Consider the following 16,838-nt stretch of genomic DNA (forward strand, 5'->3'; position numbering starts at 1 on the left):
ATACAGGAAAAATATGCACTGAGATTCCTGACAGTTTTTTACAGGTTCAGTTAGTCAACGACAAAACCTTGTCATTACAAACCCCATGTTTTCACACATGGAACAAACAAGAAGATGCCTCCATTGAAGTGATACTAAGTTTGGCACGATTCAACTTGCTCGCTATCAGAAATGCCCTTTGGTAATACAGAAGATCCCTTCAAAGAACCACAGAAGAGACAGAAGGTTGACTGTTACTTAGAGTAGACTAAGGTTCAATCCACATGGAAGAAGGAGGTAGTGATGAGGGAAGTACAGGTCAATCCCCTCCGGAGAGTCATTCTGAGGGGCACAGAGGAGGACACAGTACACAGAGGAGCACATGCACAATGTGTGAGCACAGATGAATTGGACTGAGGCGACATGTTGAACCTGATTTAAATTCTCTAAAATATGTATGTGTATGAAAACACCACATGACACTACATGGACTGGACACGCTTCGTTACTATGTATCAACGAACGACTAGACATCTATTGATTTCTTTAAAGATCCTTCACTTCATTTTGCGCTTACTATGCTCTTTAGTACTGAATAATTATTTGACTTCTTCATGTCTACTTTTCTATAATTGTTCTGCAAACCTGAACAAAGGACCCCACCACAAAGGGCCTGCTTCGATGCCATTTTATTGGACCTCAGAATCCCAAAGCCTCGTGCTCATCTTTAGATCACATGCCCCCAGTCATCATTGGTCCTGGAATGGCCCTCCTTCTCTATTGCCGTCTATATCGGTGCATTGCTTAATTATTGAGGAATACAGGCAAATCACAAATCAAGAAGAAAATGCATTAAGATCCCCAACCTCCAGCTAATACACTCCATGTGTCAAGCACAAAGCGTGTCAGGACAATCCCCACTGTTTCACATACGGGAAAATTACTCTAATGCCTCTACCAATGAAAGGTACACGAACATTGGCGAGTGTGTACTTCATCGGTGGCATTAAGGCTCGGCACTATGACAGAAAAAGACTTTTTAAAAACGGAAAGAACAACAAAGGCAATGATGTTGACTAGTACTTACAGTGGACCAAGGTATAAGCTAGATGCAAAGAGGGAGACAGTGACAACAGGAGAATAGGTCAATCCCCTTGGCAGAGTCCATTCTGAGGAGTACAGAGCAGAGAAGAGGATAAAAATGACACATTCTCTCCAGCAATCCTTGCTTTTCCACCTGTCATTGTGCTGGACCTCAGAGTTCCAGACACGAAATATTCATCATCCCAGACTCATACGCCGGCAGCTGTCATCATTGGTCCGTGAACGGCCCACCCCCTTCATGCTTATCTACGGTCTTTCCCGACTCATCCATCCATTCACCAATAACATTTCTAAACCACTGTGATTGAGGCTTTCGAACTGGGTCCCCTGATACCTGTACCCACCATGATGCTCAGATCACTACATAACTTTGATAGTAATAAAACTCTCACATTTGATACATGCGTTACTCAAGGACAAGATGCATCCGAACCCCACATCTGCACTGCTATCATTGGGACTTATCTGATGATTTTTCACACTTTTTAAAAGCAGAACCTCCCAAAACAGGACAAGATGTACGACTCTCACTCACATGGGACACTAGGCTGCTCAGAGAGATGCTCCGCAGAGTGCCTGGCCACGGAGAATTCCTACACCAGCTCAAATGGTCCATTGGGAGCAGCACAGAGAAGAGTAAAGGAAAAAATGGAAGACAATGATAACTAAGACATTCTCTGTTTTGACTCCTGAACTCATCACTGATTTTCTGCGTCATTTCCACAATCACTAACTCATTTCTATAATATCTCATATGGAAACTAATTCAAATTCCCACATCCCCAGAAAATAAAGATTGTGTATAACAGACAATCTCCAAAACATCACGGGCGAACGACAATCAGGTAATTGAATCATTTCTGGTTCAGATTTTGGTTTTGTTTTTGCTCTTAAAATCATTATTTTACTACTGTATATATTCTAGCTACGAACACTGTCAGCTTCTGTTCAGCCATAAAAGAGAATGACATGTCGTCACTTATAACAAAATGGGGGGAGGGGGGGAGTAACGAGATTCTGATTTCTTTTCTCAATAAAGGAGTCAGGAATACAAAGAAAATCACCACTGATCACTCTGATGTGCAATAGGAAAGCAAGGCGTTCATGGAAGTTGAGAATGGAGGCTGGGGAAGGGAGGCAAGGGAGGAATGCAGTGAGCCTGATCGGTGCCTCTACGCGATGTTACATAGAAGGATGCAGCTGCGGTTGGGTTTGCGAAGCGCAGTGACTATAGATGTTGATCTTGAACCATTTATCTCCCACTGCTAAGAAAGGATGCAGAACCTTTGAGCAATGACAAGATGATACTTGGTGAGGAGACATTTTTTAACCTTATGGAATTCGGATGAAATGTATACATACATTAAAACCCCACATGACACTACATCGATTGTACATGCTTTGTTATGATGGATCTCCAAAAACAATAATGACATCTACCAACCTCCTCTTCATGCTACATTTAAGTTTGCCTTTCCCTTGCCTGTTGTTAAAAGCAGTACATTTTTCTAGTATTTAAAATATAGAAATAAATAACAAAGCCATTAAATTCGGTAACTATCGTTACTCAACTACCCAAGGGCATGGAAACTTGCGGGCTACTCCCATTGGTCTCCAAACAAACACCATGACACCATGTGGCCTGTCATTTACATCGTTCTCATTCCAATCAGACCCTCCATGATGAAGAGAGCGCAGCAGGGTAGGGAATGACATTCTCTCCAGAGACGGATTTTCTCAACTGTTCATTGGCGTACTATCTTACGCTTTCACTAACTCATGAGTGTTTGTTCTCGTTCTCGAGAACCTTCAAACTTACAAGCTAAGTAGAGCACTAATCGACTATCATCAGCAATAATCGACTAGTTTCCATCAACACCTTGGGTTTCCACAGTCTACACTGTGACGTGCTCAAGAAACAACAAATCTACTCAAATCTTAGCCTACACGAGAAAAATCTAATGCTGAGCCGCTGGGATGATGTCGATCTATAGGCCCAGCCTTTCGCAAGAAGAAGAATGAAAATCAAAAAGTGGTACCTGGTACCTACACTCTTACATATATTTTATTAATAGATGACTACTTAATTCATTCATGTGTACTGACTGTTAATTGTTGGCTAATCCTGCCCACGATTCCTTACTAGTAAATGTTTCTAAATACATGGATCTTCATGAAGATCAAACCAAGATCCTTGTAACATCAGGACGTGTGAATATAGGAAGCCACCAAAACAGGGCTTGTTTAGATTCCATTTGCGTGGGACCTCAGAATCTCGACTCCTCGTGCTCATTCTGCCTGAATCACTTGCCGCCCTGTCATCACTGGTCCAGGAATGGCCCTCTTTCTTATTCCAGCTACCCCAGTGCATTGATTAATTAAGTGAGCAAAGCAAATACACAGAGAAATACAGGAAAAATATGCACTGAGATTCCTGACAGTTTTTTACAGGTTCAGTTAGTCAACGACAAAACCTTGTCATTACAAACCCCATGTTTTCACACATGGAACAAACAAGAAGATGCCTCCATTGAAGTGATACTAAGTTTGGCACGATTCAACTTGCTCGCTATCAGAAATGCCCTTTGGTAATACAGAAGATCCCTTCAAAGAACCACAGAAGAGACAGAAGGTTGACTGTTACTTAGAGTAGACTAAGGTTCAATCCACATGGAAGAAGGAGGTAGTGATGAGGGAAGTACAGGTCAATCCCCTCCGGAGAGTCATTCTGAGGGGCACAGAGGAGGACACAGTACACAGAGGAGCACATGCACAATGTGTGAGCACAGATGAATTGGACTGAGGCGACATGTTGAACCTGATTTAAATTCTCTAAAATATGTATGTGTATGAAAACACCACATGACACTACATGGACTGGACACGCTTCGTTACTATGTATCAACGAACGACTAGACATCTATTGATTTCTTTAAAGATCCTTCACTTCATTTTGCGCTTACTATGCTCTTTAGTACTGAATAATTATTTGACTTCTTCATGTCTACTTTTCTATAATTGTTCTGCAAACCTGAACAAAGGACCCCACCACAAAGGGCCTGCTTCGATGCCATTTTATTGGACCTCAGAATCCCAAAGCCTCGTGCTCATCTTTAGATCACATGCCCCCAGTCATCATTGGTCCTGGAATGGCCCTCCTTCTCTATTGCCGTCTATATCGGTGCATTGCTTAATTATTGAGGAATACAGGCAAATCACAAATCAAGAAGAAAATGCATTAAGATCCCCAACCTCCAGCTAATACACTCCATGTGTCAAGCACAAAGCGTGTCAGGACAATCCCCACTGTTTCACATACGGGAAAATTACTCTAATGCCTCTACCAATGAAAGGTACACGAACATTGGCGAGTGTGTACTTCATCGGTGGCATTAAGGCTCGGCACTATGACAGAAAAAGACTTTTTAAAAACGGAAAGAACAACAAAGGCAATGATGTTGACTAGTACTTACAGTGGACCAAGGTATAAGCTAGATGCAAAGAGGGAGACAGTGACAACAGGAGAATAGGTCAATCCCCTTGGCAGAGTCCATTCTGAGGAGTACAGAGCAGAGAAGAGGATAAAAATGACACATTCTCTCCAGCAATCCTTGCTTTTCCACCTGTCATTGTGCTGGACCTCAGAGTTCCAGACACGAAATATTCATCATCCCAGACTCATACGCCGGCAGCTGTCATCATTGGTCCGTGAACGGCCCACCCCCTTCATGCTTATCTACGGTCTTTCCCGACTCATCCATCCATTCACCAATAACATTTCTAAACCACTGTGATTGAGGCTTTCGAACTGGGTCCCCTGATACCTGTACCCACCATGATGCTCAGATCACTACATAACTTTGATAGTAATAAAACTCTCACATTTGATACATGCGTTACTCAAGGACAAGATGCATCCGAACCCCACATCTGCACTGCTATCATTGGGACTTATCTGATGATTTTTCACACTTTTTAAAAGCAGAACCTCCCAAAACAGGACAAGATGTACGACTCTCACTCACATGGGACACTAGGCTGCTCAGAGAGATGCTCCGCAGAGTGCCTGGCCACGGAGAATTCCTACACCAGCTCAAATGGTCCATTGGGAGCAGCACAGAGAAGAGTAAAGGAAAAAATGGAAGACAATGATAACTAAGACATTCTCTGTTTTGACTCCTGAACTCATCACTGATTTTCTGCGTCATTTCCACAATCACTAACTCATTTCTATAATATCTCATATGGAAACTAATTCAAATTCCCACATCCCCAGAAAATAAAGATTGTGTATAACAGACAATCTCCAAAACATCACGGGCGAACGACAATCAGGTAATTGAATCATTTCTGGTTCAGATTTTGGTTTTGTTTTTGCTCTTAAAATCATTATTTTACTACTGTATATATTCTAGCTACGAACACTGTCAGCTTCTGTTCAGCCATAAAAGAGAATGACATGTCGTCACTTATAACAAAATGGGGGGAGGGGGGGAGTAACGAGATTCTGATTTCTTTTCTCAATAAAGGAGTCAGGAATACAAAGAAAATCACCACTGATCACTCTGATGTGCAATAGGAAAGCAAGGCGTTCATGGAAGTTGAGAATGGAGGCTGGGGAAGGGAGGCAAGGGAGGAATGCAGTGAGCCTGATCGGTGCCTCTACGCGATGTTACATAGAAGGATGCAGCTGCGGTTGGGTTTGCGAAGCGCAGTGACTATAGATGTTGATCTTGAACCATTTATCTCCCACTGCTAAGAAAGGATGCAGAACCTTTGAGCAATGACAAGATGATACTTGGTGAGGAGACATTTTTTAACCTTATGGAATTCGGATGAAATGTATACATACATTAAAACCCCACATGACACTACATCGATTGTACATGCTTTGTTATGATGGATCTCCAAAAACAATAATGACATCTACCAACCTCCTCTTCATGCTACATTTAAGTTTGCCTTTCCCTTGCCTGTTGTTAAAAGCAGTACATTTTTCTAGTATTTAAAATATAGAAATAAATAACAAAGCCATTAAATTCGGTAACTATCGTTACTCAACTACCCAAGGGCATGGAAACTTGCGGGCTACTCCCATTGGTCTCCAAACAAACACCATGACACCATGTGGCCTGTCATTTACATCGTTCTCATTCCAATCAGACCCTCCATGATGAAGAGAGCGCAGCAGGGTAGGGAATGACATTCTCTCCAGAGACGGATTTTCTCAACTGTTCATTGGCGTACTATCTTACGCTTTCACTAACTCATGAGTGTTTGTTCTCGTTCTCGAGAACCTTCAAACTTACAAGCTAAGTAGAGCACTAATCGACTATCATCAGCAATAATCGACTAGTTTCCATCAACACCTTGGGTTTCCACAGTCTACACTGTGACGTGCTCAAGAAACAACAAATCTACTCAAATCTTAGCCTACACGAGAAAAATCTAATGCTGAGCCGCTGGGATGATGTCGATCTATAGGCCCAGCCTTTCGCAAGAAGAAGAATGAAAATCAAAAAGTGGTACCTGGTACCTACACTCTTACATATATTTTATTAATAGATGATTACTTAATTCATTCATGTGTACTGACTGTTAATTGTTGGCTAATCCTGCCCACGATTCCTTACTAGTAAATGTTTCTAAATACATGGATCTTCATGAAGATCAAACCAAGATCCTTGTAACATCAGGACGTGTGAATATAGGAAGCCACCAAAACAGGGCTTGTTTAGATTCCATTTGCGTGGGACCTCAGAATCTCGACTCCTCGTGCTCATTCTGCCTGAATCACTTGCCGCCCTGTCATCACTGGTCCAGGAATGGCCCTCTTTCTTATTCCAGCTACCCCAGTGCATTGATTAATTAAGTGAGCAAAGCAAATACACAGAGAAATACAGGAAAAATATGCACTGAGATTCCTGACAGTTTTTTACAGGTTCAGTTAGTCAACGACAAAACCTTGTCATTACAAACCCCATGTTTTCACACATGGAACAAACAAGAAGATGCCTCCATTGAAGTGATACTAAGTTTGGCACGATTCAACTTGCTCGCTATCAGAAATGCCCTTTGGTAATACAGAAGATCCCTTCAAAGAACCACAGAAGAGACAGAAGGTTGACTGTTACTTAGAGTAGACTAAGGTTCAATCCACATGGAAGAAGGAGGTAGTGATGAGGGAAGTACAGGTCAATCCCCTCCGGAGAGTCATTCTGAGGGGCACAGAGGAGGACACAGTACACAGAGGAGCACATGCACAATGTGTGAGCACAGATGAATTGGACTGAGGCGACATGTTGAACCTGATTTAAATTCTCTAAAATATGTATGTGTATGAAAACACCACATGACACTACATGGACTGGACACGCTTCGTTACTATGTATCAACGAACGACTAGACATCTATTGATTTCTTTAAAGATCCTTCACTTCATTTTGCGCTTACTATGCTCTTTAGTACTGAATAATTATTTGACTTCTTCATGTCTACTTTTCTATAATTGTTCTGCAAACCTGAACAAAGGACCCCACCACAAAGGGCCTGCTTCGATGCCATTTTATTGGACCTCAGAATCCCAAAGCCTCGTGCTCATCTTTAGATCACATGCCCCCAGTCATCATTGGTCCTGGAATGGCCCTCCTTCTCTATTGCCGTCTATATCGGTGCATTGCTTAATTATTGAGGAATACAGGCAAATCACAAATCAAGAAGAAAATGCATTAAGATCCCCAACCTCCAGCTAATACACTCCATGTGTCAAGCACAAAGCGTGTCAGGACAATCCCCACTGTTTCACATACGGAAAAATTACTCTAATGCCTCTACCAATGAAAGGTACACGAACATTGGCGAGTGTGTACTTCATCGGTGGCATTAAGGCTCGGCACTATGACAGAAAAAGACTTTTTAAAAACGGAAAGAACAACAAAGGCAATGATGTTGACTAGTACTTACAGTGGACCAAGGTATAAGCTAGATGCAAAGAGGGAGACAGTGACAACAGGAGAATAGGTCAATCCCCTTGGCAGAGTCCATTCTGAGGAGTACAGAGCAGAGAAGAGGATAAAAATGACACATTCTCTCCAGCAATCCTTGCTTTTCCACCTGTCATTGTGCTGGACCTCAGAGTTCCAGACACGAAATATTCATCATCCCAGACCCATACGCCGGCAGCTGTCATCATTGGTCCGTGAACGGCCCACCCCCTTCATGCTTATCTACGGTCTTTCCCGACTCATCCATCCATTCACCAATAACATTTCTAAACCACTGTGATTGAGGCTTTCGAACTGGGTCCCCTGATACCTGTACCCACCATGATGCTCAGATCACTACATAACTTTGATAGTAATAAAACTCTCACATTTGATACATGCGTTACTCAAGGACAAGATGCATCCGAACCCCACATCTGCACTGCTATCATTGGGACTTATCTGATGATTTTTCACACTTTTTAAAAGCAGAACCTCCCAAAACAGGACAAGATGTACGACTCTCACTCACATGGGACACTAGGCTGCTCAGAGAGATGCTCCGCAGAGTGCCTGGCCACGGAGAATTCCTACACCAGCTCAAATGGTCCATTGGGAGCAGCACAGAGAAGAGTAAAGGAAAAAATGGAAGACAATGATAACTAAGACATTCTCTGTTTTGACTCCTGAACTCATCACTGATTTTCTGCGTCATTTCCACAATCACTAACTCATTTCTATAATATCTCATATGGAAACTAATTCAAATTCCCACATCTCCAGAAAATAAAGATTGTGTATAACAGACAATCTCCAAAACATCACGGGCGAACGACAATCAGGTAATTGAATCATTTCTGGTTCAGATTTTGGTTTTGTTTTTGCTCTTAAAATCATTATTTTACTACTGTATATATTCTAGCTACGAACACTGTCAGCTTCTGTTCAGCCATAAAAGAGAATGACATGTCGTCACTTATAACAAAATGGGGGGGAGGGGAGTAACGAGATTCTGATTTCTTTTCTCAATAAAGGAGTCAGGAATACAAAGAAAATCACCACTGATCACTCTGATGTGCAATAGGAAAGCAAGGCGTTCATGGAAGTTGAGAATGGAGGCTGGGGAAGGGAGGCAAGGGAGGAATGCAGTGAGCCTGATCGGTGCCTCTACGCGATGTTACATAGAAGGATGCAGCTGCGGTTGGGTTTGCGAAGCGCAGTGACTATAGATGTTGATCTTGAACCATTTATCTCCCACTGCTAAGAAAGGATGCAGAACCTTTGAGCAATGACAAGATGATACTTGGTGAGGAGACATTTTTTAACCTTATGGAATTCGGATGAAATGTATACATACATTAAAACCCCACATGACACTACATCGATTGTACATGCTTTGTTATGATGGATCTCCAAAAACAATAATGACATCTACCAACCTCCTCTTCATGCTACATTTAAGTTTGCCTTTCCCTTGCCTGTTGTTAAAAGCAGTACATTTTTCTAGTATTTAAAATATAGAAATAAATAACAAAGCCATTAAATTCGGTAACTATCGTTACTCAACTACCCAAGGGCATGGAAACTTGCGGGCTACTCCCATTGGTCTCCAAACAAACACCATGACACCATGTGGCCTGTCATTTACATCGTTCTCATTCCAATCAGACCCTCCATGATGAAGAGAGCGCAGCAGGGTAGGGAATGACATTCTCTCCAGAGACGGATTTTCTCAACTGTTCATTGGCGTACTATCTTACGCTTTCACTAACTCATGAGTGTTTGTTCTCGTTCTCGAGAACCTTCAAACTTACAAGCTAAGTAGAGCACTAATCGACTATCATCAGCAATAATCGACTAGTTTCCATCAACACCTTGGGTTTCCACAGTCTACACTGTGACGTGCTCAAGAAACAACAAATCTACTCAAATCTTAGCCTACACGAGAAAAATCTAATGCTGAGCCGCTGGGATGATGTCGATCTATAGGCCCAGCCTTTCGCAAGAAGAAGAATGAAAATCAAAAAGTGGTACCTGGTACCTACACTCTTACATATATTTTATTAATAGATGATTACTTAATTCATTCATGTGTACTGACTGTTAATTGTTGGCTAATCCTGCCCACGATTCCTTACTAGTAAATGTTTCTAAATACATGGATCTTCATGAAGATCAAACCAAGATCCTTGTAACATCAGGACGTGTGAATATAGGAAGCCACCAAAACAGGGCTTGTTTAGATTCCATTTGCGTGGGACCTCAGAATCTCGACTCCTCGTGCTCATTCTGCCTGAATCACTTGCCGCCCTGTCATCACTGGTCCAGGAATGGCCCTCTTTCTTATTCCAGCTACCCCAGTGCATTGATTAATTAAGTGAGCAAAGCAAATACACAGAGAAATACAGGAAAAATATGCACTGAGATTCCTGACAGTTTTTTACAGGTTCAGTTAGTCAACGACAAAACCTTGTCATTACAAACCCCATGTTTTCACACATGGAACAAACAAGAAGATGCCTCCATTGAAGTGATACTAAGTTTGGCACGATTCAACTTGCTCGCTATCAGAAATGCCCTTTGGTAATACAGAAGATCCCTTCAAAGAACCACAGAAGAGACAGAAGGTTGACTGTTACTTAGAGTAGACTAAGGTTCAATCCACATGGAAGAAGGAGGTAGTGATGAGGGAAGTACAGGTCAATCCCCTCCGGAGAGTCATTCTGAGGGGCACAGAGGAGGACACAGTACACAGAGGAGCACATGCACAATGTGTGAGCACAGATGAATTGGACTGAGGCGACATGTTGAACCTGATTTAAATTCTCTAAAATATGTATGTGTATGAAAACACCACATGACACTACATGGACTGGACACGCTTCGTTACTATGTATCAACGAACGACTAGACATCTATTGATTTCTTTAAAGATCCTTCACTTCATTTTGCGCTTACTATGCTCTTTAGTACTGAATAATTATTTGACTTCTTCATGTCTACTTTTCTATAATTGTTCTGCAAACCTGAACAAAGGACCCCACCACAAAGGGCCTGCTTCGATGCCATTTTATTGGACCTCAGAATCCCAAAGCCTCGTGCTCATCTTTAGATCACATGCCCCCAGTCATCATTGGTCCTGGAATGGCCCTCCTTCTCTATTGCCGTCTATATCGGTGCATTGCTTAATTATCGAGGAATACAGGCAAATCACAAATCAAGAAGAAAATGCATTAAGATCCCCAACCTCCAGCTAATACACTCCATGTGTCAAGCACAAAGCGTGTCAGGACAATCCCCACTGTTTCACATACGGAAAAATTACTCTAATGCCTCTACCAATGAAAGGTACACGAACATTGGCGAGTGTGTACTTCATCGGTGGCATTAAGGCTCGGCACTATGACAGAAAAAGACTTTTTAAAAACGGAAAGAACAACAAAGGCAATGATGTTGACTAGTACTTACAGTGGACCAAGGTATAAGCTAGATGCAAAGAGGGAGACAGTGACAACAGGAGAATAGGTCAATCCCCTTGGCAGAGTCCATTCTGAGGAGTACAGAGCAGAGAAGAGGATAAAAATGACACATTCTCTCCAGCAATCCTTGCTTTTCCACCTGTCATTGTGCTGGACCTCAGAGTTCCAGACACGAAATATTCATCATCCCAGACTCATACGCCGGCAGCTGTCATCATTGGTCCGTGAACGGCCCACCCCCTTCATGCTTATCTACGGTCTTTCCCGACTCATCCATCCATTCACCAATAACATTTCTAAACCACTGTGATTGAGGCTTTCGAACTGGGTCCCCTGATACCTGTACCCACCATGATGCTCAGATCACTACATAACTTTGATAGTAATAAAACTCTCACATTTGATACATGCGTTACTCAAGGACAAGATGCATCCGAACCCCACATCTGCACTGCTATCATTGGGACTTATCTGATGATTTTTCACACTTTTTAAAAGCAGAACCTCCCAAAACAGGACAAGATGTACGACTCTCACTCACATGGGACACTAGGCTGCTCAGAGAGATGCTCCGCAGAGTGCCTGGCCACGGAGAATTCCTACACCAGCTCAAATGGTCCATTGGGAGCAGCACAGAGAAGAGTAAAGGAAAAAATGGAAGACAATGATAACTAAGACATTCTCTGTTTTGACTCCTGAACTCATCACTGATTTTCTGCGTCATTTCCACAATCACTAACTCATTTCTATAATATCTCATATGGAAACTAATTCAAATTCCCACATCCCCAGAAAATAAAGATTGTGTATAACAGACAATCTCCAAAACATCACGGGCGAACGACAATCAGGTAATTGAATCATTTCTGGTTCAGATTTTGGTTTTGTTTTTGCTCTTAAAATCATTATTTTACTACTGTATATATTCTAGCTACGAACACTGTCAGCTTCTGTTCAGCCATAAAAGAGAATGACATGTCGTCACTTATAACAAAATGGGGGGAGGGGGGGAGTAACGAGATTCTGATTTCTTTTCTCAATAAAGGAGTCAGGAATACAAAGAAAATCACCACTGATCACTCTGATGTGCAATAGGAAAGCAAGGCGTTCATGGAAGTTGAGAATGGAGGCTGGGGAAGGGAGGCAAGGGAGGAATGCAGTGAGCCTGATCGGTGCCTCTACGCGATGTTACATAGAAGGATGCAGCTGCGGTTGGGTTTGCGAAGCGCAGTGACTATAGATGTTGATCTTGAACCATTTATCTCCCACTGCTAAGAAAGGATGCAGAACCTTTGAGCAATGACAAGATGATACTTGGTGAGGAGACATTTTTTAACCTTATGGAATTCGGATGAAATGTATACATACATTAAAACCCCACATGACACTACATCGATTGTACATGCTTTGTTATGATGGATCTCCAAAAACAATAATGACATCTACCAACCTCCTCTTCATGCTACATTTAAGTTTGCCTTTCCCTTGCCTGTTGTTAAAAGCAGTACATTTTTCTAGTATTTAAAATATAGAAATAAATAACAAAGCCATTAAATTCGGTAACTATCGTTACTCAACTACCCAAGGGCATGGAAACTTGCGGGCTACTCCCATTGGTCTCCAAACAAACACCATGACACCATGTGGCCTGTCATTTACATCGTTCTCATTCCAATCAGACCCTCCATGATGAAGAGAGCGCAGCAGGGTAGGGAATGACATTCTCTCCAGAGACGGATTTTCTCAACTGTTCATTGGTGTACTATCTTACGCTTTCACTAACTCATGAGTGTTTGTTCTCGTTCTCGAGAACCTTCAAACTTACAAGCTAAGTAGAGCACTAATCGACTATCATCAGCAATAATCGACTAGTTTCCATCAACACCTTGGGTTTCCACAGTCTACACTGTGACGTGCTCAAGAAACAACAAATCTACTCAAATCTTAGCATACACGAGAAAAATCTAATGCTGAGCCGCTGGGATGATGTCGATGTATAGGCCCAGCCTTTCACAAGAAGAAGAATGAAAATCAAAAAGTGGTACCTGGTACCTACACTCTTACATATATTTTATTAATAGATGATTACTTAATTCATTCATGTGTACTGACTGTTAATTGTTGGCTAATCCTGCCCACGATTCCTTACTAGTAAATGTTTCTAAATACATGGATCTTCATGAAGATCAAACCAAGATCCTTGTAACATCAGGACGTGTGAATATAGGAAGCCACCAAAACAGGGCTTGTTTAGATTCCATTTGCGTGGGACCTCAGAATCTCGACTCCTCGTGCTCATTCTGCCTGAATCACTTGCCGCCCTGTCATCACTGGTCCAGGAATGGCCCTCTTTCTTATTCCAGCTACCCCAGTGCATTGATTAATTAAGTGAGCAAAGCAAATACACAGAGAAATACAGGAAAAATATGCACTGAGATTCCTGACAGTTTTTTACAGGTTCAGTTAGTCAACGACAAAACCTTGTCATTACAAACCCCATGTTTTCACACATGGAACAAACAAGAAGATGCCTCCATTGAAGTGATACTAAGTTTGGCACGATTCAACTTGCTCGCTATCAGAAATGCCCTTTGGTAATACAGAAGATCCCTTCAAAGAACCACAGAAGAGACAGAAGGTTGACTGTTACTTAGAGTAGACTAAGGTTCAATCCACATGGAAGAAGGAGGTAGTGATGAGGGAAGTACAGGTCAATCCCCTCCGGAGAGTCATTCTGAGGGGCACAGAGGAGGACACAGTACACAGAGGAGCACATGCACAATGTGTGAGCACAGATGAATTGGACTGAGGCGACATGTTGAACCTGATTTAAATTCTCTAAAATATGTATGTGTATGAAAACACCACATGACACTACATGGACTGGACACGCTTCGTTACTATGTATCAACGAACGACTAGACATCTATTGATTTCTTTAAAGATCCTTCACTTCATTTTGCGCTTACTATGCTCTTTAGTACTGAATAATTATTTGACTTCTTCATGTCTACTTTTCTATAATTGTTCTGCAAACCTGAACAAAGGACCCCACCACAAAGGGCCTGCTTCGATGCCATTTTATTGGACCTCAGAATCCCAAAGCCTCGTGCTCATCTTTAGATCACATGCCCCCAGTCATCATTGGTCCTGGAATGGCCCTCCTTCTCTATTGCCGTCTATATCGGTGCATTGCTTAATTATTGAGGAATACAGGCAAATCACAAATCAAGAAGAAAATGCATTAAGATCCCCAACCTCCAGCTAATACACTCCATGTGTCAAGCACAAAGCGTGTCAGGACAATCCCCACTGTTTCACATACGGAAAAATTACTCTAATGCCTCTACCAATGAAAGGTACACGAACATTGGCGAGTGTGTACTTCATCGGTGGCATTAAGGCTCGGCACTATGACAGAAAAAGACTTTTTAAAAACGGAAAGAACAACAAAGGCAATGATGTTGACTAGTACTTACAGTGGACCAAGGTATAAGCTAGATGCAAAGAGGGAGACAGTGACAACAGGAGAATAGGTCAATCCCCTTGGCAGAGTCCATTCTGAGGAGTACAGAGCAGAGAAGAGGATAAAAATGACACATTCTCTCCAGCAATCCTTGCTTTTCCACCTGTCATTGTGCTGGACCTCAGAGTTCCAGACACGAAATATTCATCATCCCAGACCCATACGCCGGCAGCTGTCATCATTGGTCCGTGAACGGCCCACCCCCTTCATGCTTATCTACGGTCTTTCCCGACTCATCCATCCATTCACCAATAACATTTCTAAACCACTGTGATTGAGGCTTTCGAACTGGGTCCCCTGATACCTGTACCCACCATGATGCTCAGATCACTACATAACTTTGATAGTAATAAAACTCTCACATTTGATACATGCGTTACTCAAGGACAAGATGCCTCCGAACCCCACATCTGCACTGCTATCATTGGGACTTATCTGATGATTTTTCACACTTTTTAAAAGCAGAACCTCCCAAAACAGGACAAGATGTACGACTCTCACTCACATGGGACACTAGGCTGCTCAGAGAGATGCTCCGCAGAGTGCCTGGCCATGGAGAATTCCTACACCAGCTCAAATGGTCCATTGGGAGCAGCACAGAGAAGAGTAAAGGAAAAAATGGAAGACAATGATAACTAAGACATTCTCTGTTTTGACTCCTGAACTCATCACTGATTTTCTGCGTCATTTCCACAATCACTAACTCATTTCTATAATATCTCATATGGAAACTAATTCAAATTCCCACATCCCCAGAAAATAAAGATTGTGTATAACAGACAATCTCCAAAACATCACGGGCGAACGACAATCAGGTAATTGAATCATTTCTGGTTCAGATTTTGGTTTTGTTTTTGCTCTTAAAATCATTATTTTACTACTGTATATATTCTAGCTACGAACACTGTCAGCTTCTGTTCAGCCATAAAAGAGAATGACATGTCGTCACTTATAACAAAATGGGGGGAGGGGGGGAGTAACGAGATTCTGATTTCTTTTCTCAATAAAGGAGTCAGGAATACAAAGAAAATCACCACTGATCACTCTGATGTGCAATAGGAAAGCAAGGCGTTCATGGAAGTTGAGAATGGAGGCTGGGGAAGGGAGGCAAGGGAGGAATGCAGTGAGCCTGATCGGTGCCTCTACGCGATGTTACATAGAAGGATGCAGCTGCGGTTGGGTTTGCGAAGCGCAGTGAGTATAGATGTTGATCTTGAACCATTTATCTCCCACTGCTAAGAAAGGATGCAGAACCTTTGAGCAATGACAAGATGATAGTTGGTGAGGAGACATTTTTTAACCTTATGGAATTCGGATGAAATGTATACATACATTAAAACCCCACATGGCACTACATCGATTGTACATGCTTTGTTATGATGGATCTCCAAAAACAATAATGACATCTACCAACCTCCTCTTCATGCTACATTTAAGTTTGCCTTTCCCTTGCCTGTTGTTAAAAGCAGTACATTTTTCTAGTATTTAAAATATAGAAATAAATAACAAAGCCATTAAATTCGGTAACTATCGTTACTCAACTACCCAAGGGCATGGAAACTTGCGGGCTACTCCCATTGGTCTCCAAACAAACACCATGACACCATGTGGCCTGTCATTTACATCGTTCTCATTCCAATCAGACCCTCCATGATGAAGAGAGCGCAGCAGGGTAGGGAATGACATTCTCTCCAGAGACGGATTTTCTCAACTGTTCATTGGCGTACTATCTTACGCTTTCACTAACTCATGAGTGTTTGTTCTCGT

General features: G+C 42.0%; 5 non-coding genes and 5 pseudogenes across 5 annotated transcripts; all 10 read right to left on the bottom strand.

Annotated features, from left to right (window-relative positions):
- Nucleotides 1-671: 671 nt before the first annotated feature.
- Nucleotides 672-739, bottom strand: LOC141422206 (small nucleolar RNA SNORD113/SNORD114 family; annotated as a pseudogene).
- A 488-nt stretch (nucleotides 740-1,227) lies between these two features.
- On the bottom strand, nucleotides 1,228-1,302 carry LOC141422131 (small nucleolar RNA SNORD113/SNORD114 family). Its single transcript, XR_012446782.1, has one exon. It is a non-coding gene; the product is annotated as a small nucleolar RNA SNORD113/SNORD114 family (small nucleolar RNA).
- A 2,859-nt stretch (nucleotides 1,303-4,161) lies between these two features.
- LOC141422207 (small nucleolar RNA SNORD113/SNORD114 family) lies at nucleotides 4,162-4,229 on the bottom strand (annotated as a pseudogene).
- Nucleotides 4,230-4,717: 488 nt separating this feature from the next.
- Nucleotides 4,718-4,792, bottom strand: LOC141422132 (small nucleolar RNA SNORD113/SNORD114 family). Its single transcript, XR_012446783.1, has one exon. It is a non-coding gene; the product is annotated as a small nucleolar RNA SNORD113/SNORD114 family (small nucleolar RNA).
- Nucleotides 4,793-7,651: 2,859 nt separating this feature from the next.
- Nucleotides 7,652-7,719, bottom strand: LOC141422208 (small nucleolar RNA SNORD113/SNORD114 family; annotated as a pseudogene).
- A 488-nt stretch (nucleotides 7,720-8,207) lies between these two features.
- On the bottom strand, nucleotides 8,208-8,282 carry LOC141422147 (small nucleolar RNA SNORD113/SNORD114 family). Its single transcript, XR_012446798.1, has one exon. It is a non-coding gene; the product is annotated as a small nucleolar RNA SNORD113/SNORD114 family (small nucleolar RNA).
- Nucleotides 8,283-11,139: 2,857 nt separating this feature from the next.
- On the bottom strand, nucleotides 11,140-11,207 carry LOC141422209 (small nucleolar RNA SNORD113/SNORD114 family; annotated as a pseudogene).
- Nucleotides 11,208-11,695: 488 nt separating this feature from the next.
- Nucleotides 11,696-11,770, bottom strand: LOC141422133 (small nucleolar RNA SNORD113/SNORD114 family). Its single transcript, XR_012446784.1, has one exon. It is a non-coding gene; the product is annotated as a small nucleolar RNA SNORD113/SNORD114 family (small nucleolar RNA).
- Nucleotides 11,771-14,629: 2,859 nt separating this feature from the next.
- LOC141422210 (small nucleolar RNA SNORD113/SNORD114 family) lies at nucleotides 14,630-14,697 on the bottom strand (annotated as a pseudogene).
- Nucleotides 14,698-15,185: 488 nt separating this feature from the next.
- On the bottom strand, nucleotides 15,186-15,260 carry LOC141422148 (small nucleolar RNA SNORD113/SNORD114 family). The gene has a single exon (XR_012446799.1). It is a non-coding gene; the product is annotated as a small nucleolar RNA SNORD113/SNORD114 family (small nucleolar RNA).
- Nucleotides 15,261-16,838: the final 1,578 nt, after the last annotated feature.

The sequence above is a fragment of the Castor canadensis genome, chromosome 3 (assembly GCF_047511655.1).
Source record: "Castor canadensis chromosome 3, mCasCan1.hap1v2, whole genome shotgun sequence".
Taxonomy (NCBI): Eukaryota; Metazoa; Chordata; class Mammalia; order Rodentia; family Castoridae; genus Castor; species Castor canadensis.